Source organism: Pseudophryne corroboree, chromosome 3, assembly GCF_028390025.1.
Source record: "Pseudophryne corroboree isolate aPseCor3 chromosome 3, aPseCor3.hap2, whole genome shotgun sequence".
Taxonomy (NCBI): Eukaryota; Metazoa; Chordata; class Amphibia; order Anura; family Myobatrachidae; genus Pseudophryne; species Pseudophryne corroboree.
Window position 1 is genome coordinate 333,940,128 of NC_086446.1, and position 17,544 is coordinate 333,957,671.

Consider the following 17,544-nt stretch of genomic DNA (forward strand, 5'->3'; position numbering starts at 1 on the left):
ACAGCACATGACGCAAAGAAAAAAAGAGGCGCAATGAGGTAGCTGTGTGAGTAAGATAAGCGACCCTAGTGGCCGACACAAACACCTGGCCCATATAGGAGTGGCACTGCAGTGTCACGCAGGATGGCCCTTCCAAAAAACACTCCCCAAACAGCACATGACGCAAAGAAAAAAAGAGGCGCAATGAGGTAGCTGTGTGAGTAAGCTAAGCGACCCTAGTGGCCGACACAAACACCTGGCCCATCTAGGAGTTGCACTGCAGTGTCACGCAGGATGGCCCTTCCAAAAAACACTCCCCAAACAGCACATGACGCAAAGAAAAAAAGAGGCGCAATGAGGTAGCTGTGTGAGTAAGCTAAGTGACCCTAGTGGCCGACACAAACACCTGGCCCATCTAGGAGGGGCACTGCAGTGTCACGCAGGATGGCCCTTCCAAAAACACTCCCCAAACAGCACATGACGCAAAGAAAAAAAGAGGCGCAATGAGGTAGCTGTGTGAGTAAGCTAAGCGACCCTAGTGGCCGACACAAACACCTGGCCCATCTAGGAGTGGCACTGCAGTGTCACGCAGGATGGCCCTTCCAAAAAACACTCCCCAAACAGCACATGACGCAAAGAAAAAAAGAGGCGCAATGAGGTAGCTGTGTGAGTAAGCTAAGCGACCCTAGTGGCCGACACAAACACCTGGCCCATCTAGGAGTGGCACTGCAGTGTCACGCAGGATGGCCCTTCCAAAAAACACTCCCCAAACAGCACATGACGCAAAGAAAAAAAGAGGCGAAATGAGGTAGCTGTGTGAGTAAGATAAGCGACCCTAGTGGCCGACACAAACACCTGGCCCATCTAGGAGTGGCACTACAGTGTCACGCAGGATGGCCCTTCCAAAAAACACTCCCCAAACAGCACATGACGCAAAGAAAAAAAGAGGCGCAATGAGGTAGCTGTGTGAGTAAGCTAAGCGACCCTAGTGGCCGACACAAACACCTGGCCCATCTAGGAGTGGCACTGCAGTGTCACGCAGGATGGCCCTTCAAAAAAATACTCCCCAAACAGCACATGACGCAAAGAAAAATTAAAGAAAAAAGAGGTGCAAGATGGAATTGTCCTTGGGCCCTCCCACCCACCCTTATGTTGTATAAACAGGACATGCACACTTTAACCAACCCATCATTTCAGTGACAGGGTCTGCCACACGACTGTGACTGAAATGACGGGTTGGTTTGGACCCCCACCAAAAAAGAAGCAATTAATCTCTCCTTGCACAAACTGGCTCTACAGAGGCAAGATGTCCACCTCATCATCATCCTCCGATATATCACCGTGTACATCCCCCTCCTCACAGATTATCAATTCGTCCCCACTGGAATCCACCATCTCAGCTCCCTGTGTACTTTGTGGAGGCAATTGCTGCTGGTCAATGTCTCCACGGAGGAATTGATTATAATTCATTTTAATGAACATCATCTTCTCCACATTTTCTGGAAGTAACCTCGTACGCAGATTGCTGACAAGGTGAGCGGCGGCACTAAACACTCTTTCGGAGTACACACTTGTGGGAGGGCAACTTAGGTAGAATAAAGCCAGTTTGTGCAAGGGCCTCCAAATTGCCTCTTTTTCCTGCCAGTATAAGTACGGACTGTCTGACGTGCCTACTTGGATGCGGTCACTCATATAATCCTCCACCATTCTTTCAATGGGGAGAGAATCATATGCAGTGACAGTAGACGACATGTCCGTAATCGTTGTCAGGTCCTTCAGTCCGGACCAGATGTCAGCATCAGCAGTCGCTCCAGACTGCCCTGCATCACCGCCAGCGGGTGGGCTCGGAATTCTGAGCCTTTTCCTCGCACCCCCAGTTGCGGGAGAATGTGAAGGAGGAGATGTTGACAGGTCGCGTTCCGCTTGACTTGACAATTTTCTCACCAGCAGGTCTTTGAACCCCAGCAGACTTGTGTCTGCCGGAAAGAGAGATCCAAGGTAGGTTTTAAATCTAGGATCGAGCACGGTGGCCAAAATGTAGTGATCTGATTTCAACAGATTGACCACCCGTGAATCCTTGTTAAGCGAATTAAGGGCTCCATCCACAAGTCCCACATGCCTAGCGGAATCGCTCCGTGTTAGCTCCTCCTTCAATGTCTCCAGCTTCTTCTGCAAAAGCCTGATGAGGGGAATGACCTGACTCAGGCTGGCAGTGTCTGAACTGACTTCACGTGTGGCAAGTTCAAAGGGCAGCAGAACCTTGCACAACGTTGAAATCATTCTCCACTGCGCTTGAGACAGGTGCATTCCACCTCCTATATCGTGCTCAATTGTATAGGCTTGAATGGCCTTTTGCTGCTCCTCCAACCTCTGAAGCATATATAGGGTTGAATTCCACCTCGTTACCACTTCTTGCTTCAGATGATGGCAGGGCAGGTTCAGGCGTTTTTGGTGTTGCTCCAGTCTTCTGTACGTGGTGCCTGTACGCCGAAAGTGTCCCGCAATTCTTCTGGCCACCGACAGCATCTCTTGCACGCTCCTGACGTTTTTTTTTTAAATTCTGCACCACCAAATTCAAGGTATGTGCAAAACATGGGATGTGCTGGAATTTGCCCATATTTAATGCACACACAATATTGCTGGCGTTGTCCGATGCCACAAATCCACAGGAGAGTCCAATTGGGGTAAGCCATTCCGCGATGATCTTCCTCAGTTGCCGTAAGAGGTTTTCAGCTGTGTGCGTATTCTGGAAACCGGTGATACAAAGCGTAGCCTGCCTAGGAAAGAGTTGGCGTTTGCGAGATGCTGCTACTGGTGCCGCCGCTGCTGTTCTTGCGGCGGGAGTCCATACATCTACCCAGTGGGCTGTCACAGTCATATAGTCCTGACCCTGCCCTGCTCCACTTGTCCACATGTCCGTGGTTAAGTGGACATTGGGTACAACTGCATTTTTTAGGACACTGGTGAGTCTTTTTCTGACGTCCGTGTACATTCTCGGTATCGCCTGCCTAGAGAAGTGGAACCTAGATGGTATTTGGTAACAGGGGCACACTACCTCAAGAAATTGTCTAGTTCCCTGTGAACTAACGGCGGATACCGGACGCACGTCTAACACCAACATAGTTGTCAAGGCCTCAGTTATCCGCTTTGCAACAGGATGACTGCTGTGATATTTCATCTTCCTCGCAAAGGACTGTTGGACAGTCAATTGCTTGGTGGAAGTAGTAAAAGTGGGCTTACGACTTCCCCTCTGGGATGACCATCGACTCCCAGCAGCAACAACAGCAGCGCCAGCAGCAGTAGGCGTTACACGCAAGGATGCATCGGAGGAATCCCAGGCAGGAGAGGACTCGTCTGAATTGCCAGTGACATGGCCTGCAGGACTATTGGCATTCCTGGGGAAGGAGGAAATTGACACTGAGGGAGTTGGTGGGGTGGTTTGCGTGAGCTTGGTTACAAGAGGAAGGGATTTACTGGTCAGTGGACTGCTTCCGCTGTCGCCCAAAGTTTTTGAACTTGTCACTGACTTATTATGAATGCGCTGCAGGTGACGTATAAGGGAGGATGTTCCGAGGTGGTTAACGTCCTTACCCCTACTTATTACAGCTTGACAAAGGCAACACACGGCTTGACAAATGTTGTCCGCATTTCTGGTGAAATACTTCCACACCGAAGAGCTGATTTTTTTGGTATTTTCACCAGGCATGTCAATGGCCATATTCCTCCCACGGACAACAGGTGTCTCCCCGGGTGCCTGACTTAAACAAACCACCTCACCATCAGAATCCTCCTTGTCAATTTCCTCCCCAGCGCCAGCAACACCCATATCCTCCTCATCCTGGTGTACTTAAACACTGACATCTTCAATCTGACTATCAGGAACTGGACTGCGGGTGCTCCTTCCAGCACTTGCAGGGGGCGTGCAAATGGTGGAAGGCGCATGCTCTTCACGTCCAGTGTTGGGAAGGTCAGGCATCGCAACCGACACAATTGGACTCTCCTTGTGGATTTGGGATTTCGAAGAACGCACAGTTCTTTGCGGTGCTTTTGCCAGCTTGAGTCTTTTCATTTTTCTAGCGAGAGGCTGAGTGCTTCCATCCTCATGTGAAGCTGAACCACTAGCCATGAACATAGGCCAGGGCCTCAGCCGTTCCTTGCCACTCCGTGTGGTAAATGGCATATTGGCAAGTTTACGCTTCTCCTCCGACAATTTTATTTTAGATTTTTGAGTCCTTTTTTTACTGATATTTGGTGTTTTGGATATTACATGCTCTGTACTATGACATTGGGCATCGGCCTTGGCAGACGACGTTGCTGGCATTTCATCGTCTCGGCCATGACTAGTGGCAGCAGCTTCAGCACGAGGTGGAAGTCGATCTTGATCTTTCCCTAATTTTGGAACCTCAACATTTTTGTTCTCCATATTTTAATAGGCACAACTAAAAGGCACCTCAGGTAAACAATGGAGATGGATGGATACTAGTATACTTATGGATGGACGAGCGACTGCCGACACAGAGGTAGCTACAGCCGTGGACTACCGTACTGTGTCTGCTGCTAATATAGACTGGATGATAATGAGATAAAATTAAAATATATATATATATCACACTAGTACTGCAGCCGGACAGGTATATATATTATGTAATGACGGACCTGCTGGACACTGTCTGTCAGACTCAGCACTGCAGACTCCTAAAGTAAGCTACTAGTATCAAGAAGATAGAAAAAAAAAAAACCACGGGTAGGTGGTATACAATTATGGATGGACGAGCGACTGCCGACACAGAGGTAGCTACAGCCGTGGACTACCGTACTGTGTCTGCTGCTAATATAGACTGGATGATAATGAGATAAAATTAAAATATATATATATATCACACTAGTACTGCAGCCGGACAGGTAACTATATATATTATGTAATGACGGACCTGCTGGACACTGTATGTCAGACTCAGCACTGCAGACTCCTAAAGTAAGCTACTAGTATCAAGAAGATAGAAAAAAAAAAAACCACGGGTAGGTGGTATACAATTATGGATGGACGAGCGACTGCCGACACAGAGGTAGCTACAGCCGTGGACTACCGTACTGTGTCTGCTGCTAATATAGACTGGATGATAATGAGATAAAATTAAAATATATATATATATCACACTAGTACTGCAGCCGGACAGGTAACTATATATATTATGTAATGACGGACCTGCTGGACACTGTCTGTCAGACTCAGCACTGCAGACTCCTAAAGTAAGCTACTAGTATCAAGAAGATAGAAAAAAAAAAACCACGGGTAGCTGGTATACAATTATGGATGGACGAGCAACTGCCGACACAGAGGTAGCTACAGCCGTGGACTACCGTACTGTGTCTGCTGCTAATATAGACTGGATGATAATGAGATAAAATTAAAATATATATATATATCACACTAGTACTGCAGCCGGACAGGTAACTATATATATTATGTAATGACGGACCTGCTGGACACTGTCTGTCAGACTCAGCACTGCAGACTCCTAAAGTAAGCTACTAGTATCAAGAAGATAGAAAAAAAAAAAAAACACGGGTAGGTGGTATACAATTATGGATGGACGAGCAACTGCCGACACAGAGGTAGCTACAGCCGTGGACTACCGTACGGTGTCTGCTGCTAATATAGACTGGATGATAATGAGATAAAATTAAAATATATATATATCACACTAGTACTGCAGCCGGACAGGTAACTATATATATTATGTAATGACGGACCTGCTGGACACTGTCTGTCAGACTCAGCACTGCAGACTCCTAAAGTAAGCTACTAGTATCAAGAAGATAGAAAAAAAAAAAACCACGGGTAGGTGGTATACAATTATGGATGGACGAGCGACTGCCGACACAGAGGTAGCTACAGCCGTGGACTACCATACTGTGTCTGCTGCTAATATAGACTGGATGATAATGAGATAAAATTAAAATATATATATATATATATCACACTAGTACTGCAGCCGGACAGGTAACTATATATATTATGTAATGACGGACCTGCTGGACACTGTCTGTCAGACTCAGCACTGCAGACTCCTAAAGTAAGCTACTAGTATCAAGAAGATAGAAAAAAAAAAACACGGGTAGCTGGTATACAATTATGGATGGACGAGCAACTGCCGACACAGAGGTAGCTACAGCCGTGGACTACCGTACTGTGTCTGCTGCTAATATAGACTGGATGATAATGAGATAAAATTAAAATATATATATATATCACACTAGTACTGCAGCCGGACAGGTATATATTATGTAATGACGGACCTGCTGGACACTGTCTGCAGAATGCGTTTATAAAAACACCACACGACGAGTGTTTAACTTTTTCAGGCAGACAATCACAATATACTGGTGGTCAGCAGACAATCACAATACTGGTGGTCAGTGGTCACTGGTCAGTCACACTGGCAGTGGCACTCTGGCAGCAAAAGTGTGCACTGTACTTAAGTGCAGTCAGATAATGATATACAGTATATGATGCAGCACACTGGGCTGAGCACAGATATGGTATGTGTGACTGTGTCACACTGTGTATCGTTTTTTTTCAGGCAGAGAACGGATTAATTAAACTGGTGGCACTGGTCACTGGTCACACTATCAGCAGCAAGTAGTACTCCTCCTATATGCTCCCCAAAATTTGTGTCTCTCTCTAGTACTCTAGTCACTCTAAACGGAGAGGACGCCAGCCACGTCCTCTCCCTATCAATCTCAATGCACGTGTGAAAATTGCGGCGACGCGCGGCTCCTTATATAGAATCCGAGTCTCGCGATAGAATCCGAGCCTCGCGAGAATCCGACAGCGGGATGATGACGTTCGGGCGCGCTCGGGTTAACCGAGCAAGGCGGGAAGATCCGAGTTGCTCGGCCCCGTGTAAAAAAAACTGAAGTTCGGGCGGGTTCGGATTCCGAGGAACCGAACCCGCTCATCTCTAGTAGGGACTGGGACGTACGGTGAGCTAAATGGCTCAGGAGGCACTGGCTAGCACCAGAGCCAGATTTACATGCAATATATGAGCCAAAGGGTACATCTGGGCATTATACACAGGTGCAACAGTATAAACTCCTGGAAATTTGGTCAGTTTTGATCAGAGATGTGCGGAAAAGTTAGCCAGGTGAGGCACTGCCTCACCTGCCATGGACTTTTTACTACTTTGGCTATAAAAATTATTAGAATAATGCAAAAAAGATATTTCAAACATATTCTTTGTATTTTTCATATATTTTATACAGTCAAAACTCAGGCACAAACGTTAGTATGACAGGAAAGGCTCTGCCTCACCTGCTTCACCCCACCGCACGTCACTGAGAATTGTGCAGAGAGGCTGGAAGGGACAGATAGGAGATGTAGCAAGTGTAGGAGGAAGGGGGGGAGGGGGGGGGCAGGTAGGAGCTGTGCAGAGAGGCTGGAAAGGATATATACAGTAGGTGATGTACTGAGGGGAAGGATAAGCAGGAGATGTACAGTAGTGAGAGAGTAGGGGTAGAGTCAGTAGAAAGAGACTGAAAAAGGGTGGATGCTTACATAGACTAGAACCATGTAGGCAGAACAGTGTTCCAGTGTAACAGGCATAGGCTGTGGCAACCGGCAGCGACAGTACACATCAGCAAGGCAGCAAAGCGGGGAGAGCACCTCTCCAGTCAGGCACCTCCCTGCTTTGCAAACCTTGCTGAGTGGGTAGTGCCAGCCCTGACTCAGGGCATACTTGTCTACTCTCGCATAAGTTGTGGAAGACTCCTGATGTTTTGCAACAGTAGGGCAACATCCAGCAAAGTTCAAAGAGCCTTGCTGCCCTTGCAAGGACAGCACACACCACTCAGCACCAGCAAAATGATCTTATTAGATGCCTCCTTGTACTGGGCTCCTTCTCACCCTTCATTGCTACCAACCTCCTTCCTAGGTTGGGCTGTCTCGGGCTCTGTCATTACTGGCAATGTTACAAAGAAATGTTATGCAGGCTGTTAGGAATTGTAGTTTAAAATGGATACACATTTCACACTATTTATAGAGTGCAAATCACAGAGCTAGACTACAACTCCCAGCAGCTCCTGCGGTACTAAGTGATGCGCATCCAAGCTCAGAGCCATCTTAACAGCAGTGTAGGCCCCTGGGCACAGCAATGCACTGGGGCCCCTACCCACTCATCAGCGGTAGGGATGGGGGGTGCTATCAGCAGCAGCTTTGATGTCCCGTGGGGGGTAGGGGGGTTCTATCTTTCGCTCAGCATGTAGGACCTGGAGAAATAATTTCTGCTAATTACGCCTTTACTGCACAAATGGGGCGAGAAGGAAAACGCTAAACTGTAGAAAGGGCCATTGTGCTGAATGAAGGGGCCCTGGTACATGACTTCCAGGGTTGTAGGGGGTGTTTAATACACAGGGGAGGGGAGGACAGTGGAGTGGGCTTAATAGTCATCATTTGCTTTACTGCAGATATCTCCAGTTCCTGGAAATAGATTTCTTAGCTTTAATGGGATAAAAAAAAAACTAGACCACCTTTCAGCAGGTACTGGGGACTTGGGGATCAGACTTCAGGAGCAAGAGCAACCCACCAACAAAAATATAAAACTGCATATTAGGCATGTGGAGCTGTAGCAGGGACTAGCTGCTTGAAGGCTGATATCTCTGGTTCTGGGCATAGTAGAGACAAGCTGCTAGTGTCCACTGAAAGGGGAGAGTCCCTGCTTTTGGAATGTACCCTCAGAAAAACTCAAAGTCAGACAGAACCCGAGATATCTAGCTGGGAAGAGCAATTAACAGGCTTGGATGGGGACCACTGTTTGAAGTCGGATATCTCCGGTTCCCCAGGGCTGATATTCAAAAATCTGGTATCCCTGGAAAGAGGGGACCCTCAGCTATCAGCCTAGGACCCTTTTACTCCTGGGGCCCTTGGGCAAGAGCCCATTGAGCCCATACGAAAAGACAGCCCTGTCCAAGCTGTAATAGCAGCTATGCTGTACTGGAACCCTGGCTGTCATGGTGTTACTAAGGACGAGCTATAACCATACAGTACATAAAAACAAGAAGTGAAAATCTGAATTTTGGTGTTAAAATGCGCAAGCAAGATGAGTGATGATTCTATCACTAAAATAACCTTATTTTAATAACACACATTTGAAAAACACCACTGATTTTGTTGAAAAATTCACTGATTAAAAAAATAGTTATTTCAGAGCCCCTCTGGGATTAGTGCCCCAGAAACTTAAGCTTCATTGGTTTCACAGTTGATCCGCCGCTGAGTCCCCTCACCCTTACTTACTAGTGAAGTGGCCAGAATTGGGAGATAATGCAGGGAATCCAGAGTCCATAGTGAGAGGGTGGGGCTAAATTATGCAAATCGTGGACCTGCGAATAGTGGCATTTTGCCACAAAAGGGTTGGGGCCAAGTTATGTGAGAGCACAGCCCCCAAAGTAGTCAGCTGCATCTGCACTCCAGACTTGTACCAGAGAGGACATAAGTACAGTTGGCAAGTACGACTCAGGCCTATTCATTACTAAGACCCAATGGCCCTGCATCAATTAAGTATCAAACTCGCCGCAATCCACAACACTGCCACTTTTCACCACTTTTGGTGGTGAAATTTTAAACTGACAAGCAGCATAACTGTGCAAGCATAAACTTGCTGGTTAGATTATTAGTAAGAAATGTTGAGAGTTAGGTAAAAAGTAACATCTTTTTTAACATAAACAAAATATATATTTTTTCTTTTTGCGCAGGGCTTGGAGCATAACCTTTTTGTGTTCAGCAACATTATGCCACAGATGGAAATGTTTTATAAATGACTGCACAGCTGTCTAAGTATAGAAGGAACTGTGAGTTATATCCCTTTCACACTGACAAATATTTCCCGGGTTATTGCACATGAATGCGCATCAACCTGGGAATTTGCTCAGTGTGAAAGGGTCCTGAAAGAATATCCCAGGTCGAGCTTCCTGGCATTTCATCCCAGGTCGTGACCTGGGTTGAAGCCGGAATCGACCCGAGATGCGTGCAGTGTGAATGGGTAAGCCGGGTCAAGGCGACCCAGCACCCATTCTCTGCATAGGAGGAGGCGGTGCTTGGAGATGATTATCTCCAAGCACCATCTCCTGTAGCGTCAGTGGTGACGTCACCAACCCGGCAATATGCCGGGTCGCAAGTCTGAAGGGGTCTCAAGCCGGGTCGCACATGGGAAGCACCCATGTACACATTCCCGGGTGCGACCCGGATATTGTCAATCTGAAAGGGGCACTAGTGGCCCATTTACTACAGCACACCTCCCAACAATCAAGATTGTTATCGGAGAGTTCCAATGCGCAGACAAAAAAAAGGATGGCATTTCCCTCAACAAAGGATTTTCTTGGTAAATAAGGGGGTAATTCCAAGTTGATCGCAGCAGGAATTTTGTTAGCAGTTGGGCAAAACCATGTGACTGCAGGGGGGGGGGGGCAGATATAACATACGCAGAGAGAGTTAGATTTGGGTGGGTTATTTTGTTTCTGTGCAGGGTACATACTGGCTGCTTTATTTTTACACTGCAAATTAGATTGCAGATTGAACACACCCCACCCAAATCTAACTCTCTCATGTTACATCTGCCTCCCCTGCAGTGCACATGGTTTTGCCCAACTGCTAACAAAATTCCTGCTGCGATCAACTTGGAATTACCCCCTAAGTGTAGATAGTTTGAAGGTTCAGGCAGGATTGGTAATACTTATGGGTTTGGGCCTATTTTGTCTAATTTTGTGATTCTAAATGTCTATACATGATGTATTTCAAAATAACACCTTCAGTTGTAGTAGTTTTTACAGTAAAATTCTCAGTTTATTAGTTTTATATACCTATTAGGGTATGTACACACGGTGAGATCCTTGCTATGGCTGATTTTGACTATGCTATTTCCCTTGAACTCCCCGGAGCCCAGCACCACCGATTTTGACTAACTTTTCTTGAGATATGGACTATGTGTGCTTACGATTTTGCCTTATGTGAGATTTTGGCTTATGTGAGATGTCACTGACATGTGAGATGAACTAGATAGTACACCGATTTAACAAGGATTGACTTGCCTGCACAGTCTATCTTTTCTTGCGATGCCGACCTGGCGGGACCGCGCATCGGGATTGAATCGGGACCGCAATGTGACTTTCACCTTGCGATCTGCACTCACTTTTTTTGAGATTTTGACTATATAGTCAAAATCGAAAGAAAATATCTCACCGTGTGTACACACCTTAACACTCTAATTCAGCATGGATCGTTGTTCTGAAAAATTGCAGTTGTCTGCGAGTAGAAAGGTGCCGCCCCAACAGAAAGATAAACGCCCCGTGCAAGTTTGCGTATGCATCACAGATCGCTATCCATTCACAGATGCATGCTCAATTTCCGGGACATCGAAAAAAAAATTTGCTGTCTGAGCAAATGTGAGTAGGTCTGAGGCTGCAACTAAATCTGTGACTGAGACAGCCTGGAAGTGGTCTGTGCTGACGTCAGAGACCTTCCCCAAAATGTCTGGGCATGCCTGCAGTTTTTCTGACACACCCAGAAAACAGTAGGTTTCCGCCAAGAAACACCGGCTTCCTGCATTGCGATTATGATCTGTATGCATTTTCTATTGCTATTACCCCACACACGTGTGCAATGCGCAGTTGTTAGATAAACGCTCGCCTTGTGATTTCTCTGAATAGCGATCCATGCTGGCTTAGGCCCTCAATACGGGTATGGGACTCAAAATCGACACCAATTAGGTCAACACCCATTAGGTTGACACTTATTGGTCGACAGTGGGTAGGTCGACACTAGAAATAGGTCAACACGGCCATTAGGTCGACATGAACAAGGTCAACATGAAAAAAGGTCGACCTAAGTTTTTAATGTTTTTTGGGTGTCGTTTTCTCCGTAAAGTGACCGGGAACCCCACTTAGTGCACCGCGTTACATTGCATGGCTCGCTTCACTCGCCATGCTGCGGGCAAGGTTACCGTTCCCAATCGTAGTCTACGTGGAGCGTAAAGCATGAAAAAGTCCAACAAAAAAAATGTGAAAAACTCATGTCAACTTTTTTGCATGTTGACCTTGTTCAAGTCGACCTAATGGATGTGTCGACCTTCTCTTGTGTCAACATATCCACTGTCGACCAATGGGTGTCGACCTAGAGTCCGGATACCCCTCAGTACACTGCACTGTTTTTGATTTCTTTCAGGTAACTGTCAATCTTATTAAAGGTCTACATACTGTAAGAAAAAAACAAGTCCACTTGTTTAAAAATAGCAGCTAAAAACATTCTCAGATTAGATGTAAAAATTATTTGAACTGAAGATGTTTGAGATAAAGTTGTAATCAAGTGGGGAAATGTTTTGTTACACACAGCTGATTTGCAGTCTTCAAATGCAGTTGGCCTAGTTTAAGAAATCTGGTGATGAGCTTCATAGCAAACATAAATGCAATTTCAAATATCTCAAATTCAATCTACAATGACACTTTACAATGATATCTGCAAATATTATTAGTGACTTCTTTTAATAAAATAATCTGTATTTTAGTGATACTAGTCATCAAAAGTATTACTTCATAGCTGTCTACCTTGTGGCTGCACCCTCTGGGAGGGAACAGACTGGTCACACACGAGGGAGGCGTGGAGGAAGCGATATGGGGGCGTAGCAACAAGATTGAGTCATTGTAGCCCACCCCCTACTTTACAGTGCCCACATCACTAGCATTGTAAAGTGGGGAGCAGGACTACGATGGCGTTTTTTTAGCGTGAATCGCGTCAATTCCCCACCTGCTTCTCCTGTGTGATTGGAAGCTGAGGGGAGTTCGCCAATGTGCGGGGGGTGTGGCAGGATGCAGTAGACTTGCCCACTTCCCTGGGGGGCCAGGAGTGCCACCCGATTTTCTGTAGCCTCCCGACCTTTCTGGGTTCCGGGAGAGTAGGAAAGTATAATGTATTACTTGTCTTCAGAAACCAATGTAACATAATTGGTGCTTTTTGGAAAAATGTAACTTTGAACCCTGGCAAAAACCATATTGCAGTACAGCTGGGGCAGATTTATCTAACCTGATTCTGAGCGGTATATTTACTAAAGTGCAAGTTTACAAAAGTGGAGATGTTGCCCATCGCAAACCAATCAAACTGAAGGTGCTAGAAGGTGCTAAATAATTTATAAGTAGAATCTGACTGGTTGCTGTGGGCAGCATTCCCACTTTCCCAAATCTACCGTATATACTCGAGTATAAGTTGACCCGAATATAAGCCGAGGCACCTAATTTTACCACAAAAACCTGAGAAAACTCATTGACTCGAGTATAAGCCTAGGGTGGGACATGCAGCTCTAGCCGTACACAGCCCTTATACTGCCAGATATGCCCTCATACTGCCAGATATGCCCCACAGTGCCAGATATGCCCTCATGCTGCCAGATATGCCCCACAGTGCCAGATATGCCCTCATGCTGCCAGATATGCCCCCACAGTGCCAGATATGCCCTCATGCTGCCAGATATGCCCCACAGTGCCAGATATGCCCCACAGTGCCAGATGTGCCAGATGTGCCCTCATGCTGCCAGATATGCCAGATGTGCCCTCATGCTGCCAGATATGCCCCACAGTGCCAGATATGCCCTCATGCTGCCAGATATGCCCCACAGTGCCAGATATGCCCCACAGTGCCAGATATGCCAGATATGCCCTCATGCTGCCAGATATACCCCACAGTGCCAGATGTGCCCTCATGCTGCCAGATATGCCAGATATGCACCACAGTGCCAGATGTGCCCTCATGCTGCCAGATAAGTCAGATATGCCCCACAGTGCCAGATGTGCCCTCATGCTGCCAGATATGCCAGATATGCCCCACAGTGCCAGATGTGCCCTCATGCTGCCAGATATGTAAGATATGCCCCACAGTGCCAGATGTGCCCTCATGCTGCCAGATATGCCAGATATGCCCCACAGTGCCAGATGTGCCCTCATGCTGCCAGATATGTAAGATATGCCCCACAGTGCCAGATGTGCCCTCATGCTGCCAGATATGCCAGATATGCCCCACAGTGCCAGATGTGCCCTCATGCTGCCAGATATGTCAGATATGCCCCACAGTGCCAGATGTGCCCTCATGCTGCCAGATATGCCAGATATGCACAACAGTGCCAGATGTGCCCTCATGCTGCCAGATATGCCCCACAGTGCCAGGAAGGGTACTTACCCTCCATCGCTCCCGCGTTGTCTTCTGAAGGAGGGACACGGAGGGCACTGCACGCGGCTCTCCTGTGTCCCTCCTGCGTCTCCGTCTCCGGCGGCGTGTGTGTGTTAAATGAAGTGCCGGTTCGTGAGCCAATCAGAGCTCACGAACGGGCAGTTCATTTAACACACACACACACGCCGCCGGAGACGCAGGAGGGACATAGGAGAGCCGCCCGCTGTGCCCTCCGTGTCCCTCCTTCCACTGACTCGAGTATAAGCCGAGGGGGCTTTTTCAGCACAAAAAAACGTGCTGAAAAAGTCGGCTTATACTCGAGTATATACCTACGGTATGTGTTTTCAGAAGAAAATGGGTCCGTTTTTGAAAGAAAAATGTGTCTACAATTGTATTGCCCAATAATGAACATCAAGCAAAAATCGTGGTAAAAGTAAATTTTTATTTTTCAAAAAATTAACCGGAAAAATTGAGTTCTCCCTTAAGTCACAAATCTCTGCATCTGAAAGTGCAAGTCTATCCTGTCACTGTTCTAGATTGGGGGATTGTTAGTTTCTAGAGAATAGGTCCAGGGCGCAGGAGATAAAGGCATGATTCTCATAATCACATCCTTGCACCTGGCTGCAAAATGCAGTAATTTGCATCATCACGCCACCGTCCCATACACTACATTGGAAAAGTAGGTTAACTCTCCAGGCAGTCTCGGGAAACTCACCAACATTTAGAGGTCCCCAGGACATACAGTACACTACAGGGCAGTAGAGGGCAATAAATGTAGCCTCAGAGCTAAAACAGCTGAATTACCTCCTGGCCACTGTAGATGGGAGAACACATTTGTATTCCCGGCGGAAGGGATGCCGGCTGTCAGTATCCCAACAGCAGCATCCCATCCGCCCGAATGCAGGCAGCGGGGTGAGCGCAACGAGTTCCCTTGCGAGCTCGCTGCGCTCACCGCGCTAAGGGCTCAGTGGCTTGCTACGCTCGCCACATGTTATATTCCCACTCTGTGGGTGTCGTGGACTTCCATGAGTGGGAATAGGTTTTGTGAGCCGGTATTCTGGCTGTCGGCATTGTCGGATGTCGTCATTGTCAGATGTCAGGATTACGGGCCGGTTTGATTGCCTCCCTATATGGGAGCGAATTCTCTGAAACAATGGAATTGCCCCCATATAACTCATATTTAAAATATTCTGAACATAATAAAATAATATTTTTACAATCAGGTGATAGATACAGAGTACATTAAACATACTTGGGGTGGGATTTATAGCGGGATATTCCCACTCTATGGATGTTGTGGACACCCACGAGTTGGTATAGGGCCTAATTCAGACCTGATCGTAGTGGCTATGATCAGTTACTCAGACATGCGGGGGGACGCCCAGCACAGGGCTAGTCTGCCCCACATGTCTGGCTCTGCCCCGCCGCATAAGTACGGAAGCATCGCACATCGGAGATGCTTTTGTGCTTGACGAGTAGCTCCCTACCAGTTCAGCTCCTGTGCGCTGGCAGGGAGCTACTCGTCGCTGTCCTGGTTGCAGCAGCTGACATCACGCAGCCGCCGCGGACTCGGCCGCCGCCAAAAAGGGGCGTTGTCACATAAAATGGGCGTGGCTTTGTATAAAGGGGGCTTGACCTCGCGGCAATGACACAATCGTGAGCCACGGACCCCGTTCTCGTTACTATGAGGTAGTGATGAGCGGGTTCGGTTCGTCGGAATCCGAATTCCCCCGAACTTCACCCATTTTACACGGTTCCGAGGCAGATTCGAATCTTCCCGCCTTGCTCGGTTAACCCGAGCGCGCCCGAACGTCATCATCCCGCTGTCGGATTCTCGTGAGATTCGGATTCTATATAAGGAGCCGCGCGTCGCCGCCATTTTTCACTCGTGCATTGGAAATGATAGTGAGAGGACGTGGCTGGCGTCCTCTCAGTTTTATTCAGGTGGCTGCAAATATCTGTGCTCACTGCTTTATTGTGGGGACTGGGGACCAGCATTATTATATAGGAGGAGTACAGTGCAGAGTTTTGCTGACCTGTGACCACCAGTATCAGCGCTGTAACTACCTATGTGCCAGGTGTGCCTGGCACACAGCGCAGTTACACTGAGGACGCACGGCGAGCGGCATGTAATGAGTCAAATTGACTCATTACATGCCGCCTCTGCTGGGTGCCGTGCGCCGCGCTGGAGGGAGAGCAGCGCCGGTGCTGCTGTGAATGCTGGGATGCGGTTCCCTCATCCCAGCATTCTCAGCAGCGGCCAGCCAATACGGAAGGAGAGGGGAGTGCTGCAGCGGCGCCGCTACCAATGACATAGCGCTGCTGCGGCTCAAGTCCCCCTCCCTCCTCCTCCTTCTCCACTGTGGCTGCCCGGGATCTCTGCCAGCACGAGGAGCCTGAGAGATGGTAAGTATATAGCTCTCTTTCTCTTTCTGTCTCTCTCTCTGTCTCTCTCTCTTTCTCTCTCTCCTTCTGTCTCTCTCTCTTTTTCTCTCTCTCTCTCTCTCTCTCTCTCTGGTGTCTGTCTGCCGCAATGTGTAAAAAGGGGGACTGGCTGCCGCAATGTGTAAAAAGGGGGACTGGCTGCCGCAATGTGTAAAAAGGGGGACTGGCTGCCGTGATGTGTAAAAAGGGGGACGCTGTCTGCCATAATGTGTACAAAAAGGGGACGCTGTCTGCCGTAATGTGTAATAAGGGGGACGCTGTCTGCCGTAATGTGTAATAAGGGGGACGCTGTCTGCCGTAATGTGTAATAAGGGGGACGTTGTCTGCCGTAATGTGTAATAAGGGGGACGCTGTCTGCCGTAATGTGTAATAAGGGGGACGTTGTCTGCAGTAATGTTTAAAAAAGGGGATGCCGTCTACCGTAATGTGTAATAAGGGGGACTCTGTCTGCCGTAATGTGTAATAAAGGGGACGCTGTCTGCCATAATGTGTAAAAAGGGGGACGCTGTCTGCCGTAATGTGTAAAAAGGGGGACGCTGTCTGCCGTAATGTGTAATAAGGGGGACGTTGTCTGCCGTAATGTGTGAAAAAGGGGATGCCGTCTGCCGTAATGTGTAATAAGGGGGACTGTCTGCCGCAATGTGTAAAAAGGGGGACGCTGTCTGTCGTAATGTGTAATAAGAGGGACGTTGTCTGCCGTAATGTGTAAAAAAGGGGATGCCGTCTGCCGTAATGTGTAATAAGGGGGACTCTGTCTGCCGTAATGTGTAAAAAGGGGGACGCTGTCTGCCGTAATGTGTAAAAAGGGGGACACTGTCTGCCGTAATGTGTAAAAAGGCACGCCTTCTGCCGTAATTTGTAAAAAGGGGCTCTACCCGGTGTAGTGGCTCTACTGTGCAGCGTAATTTGAATAA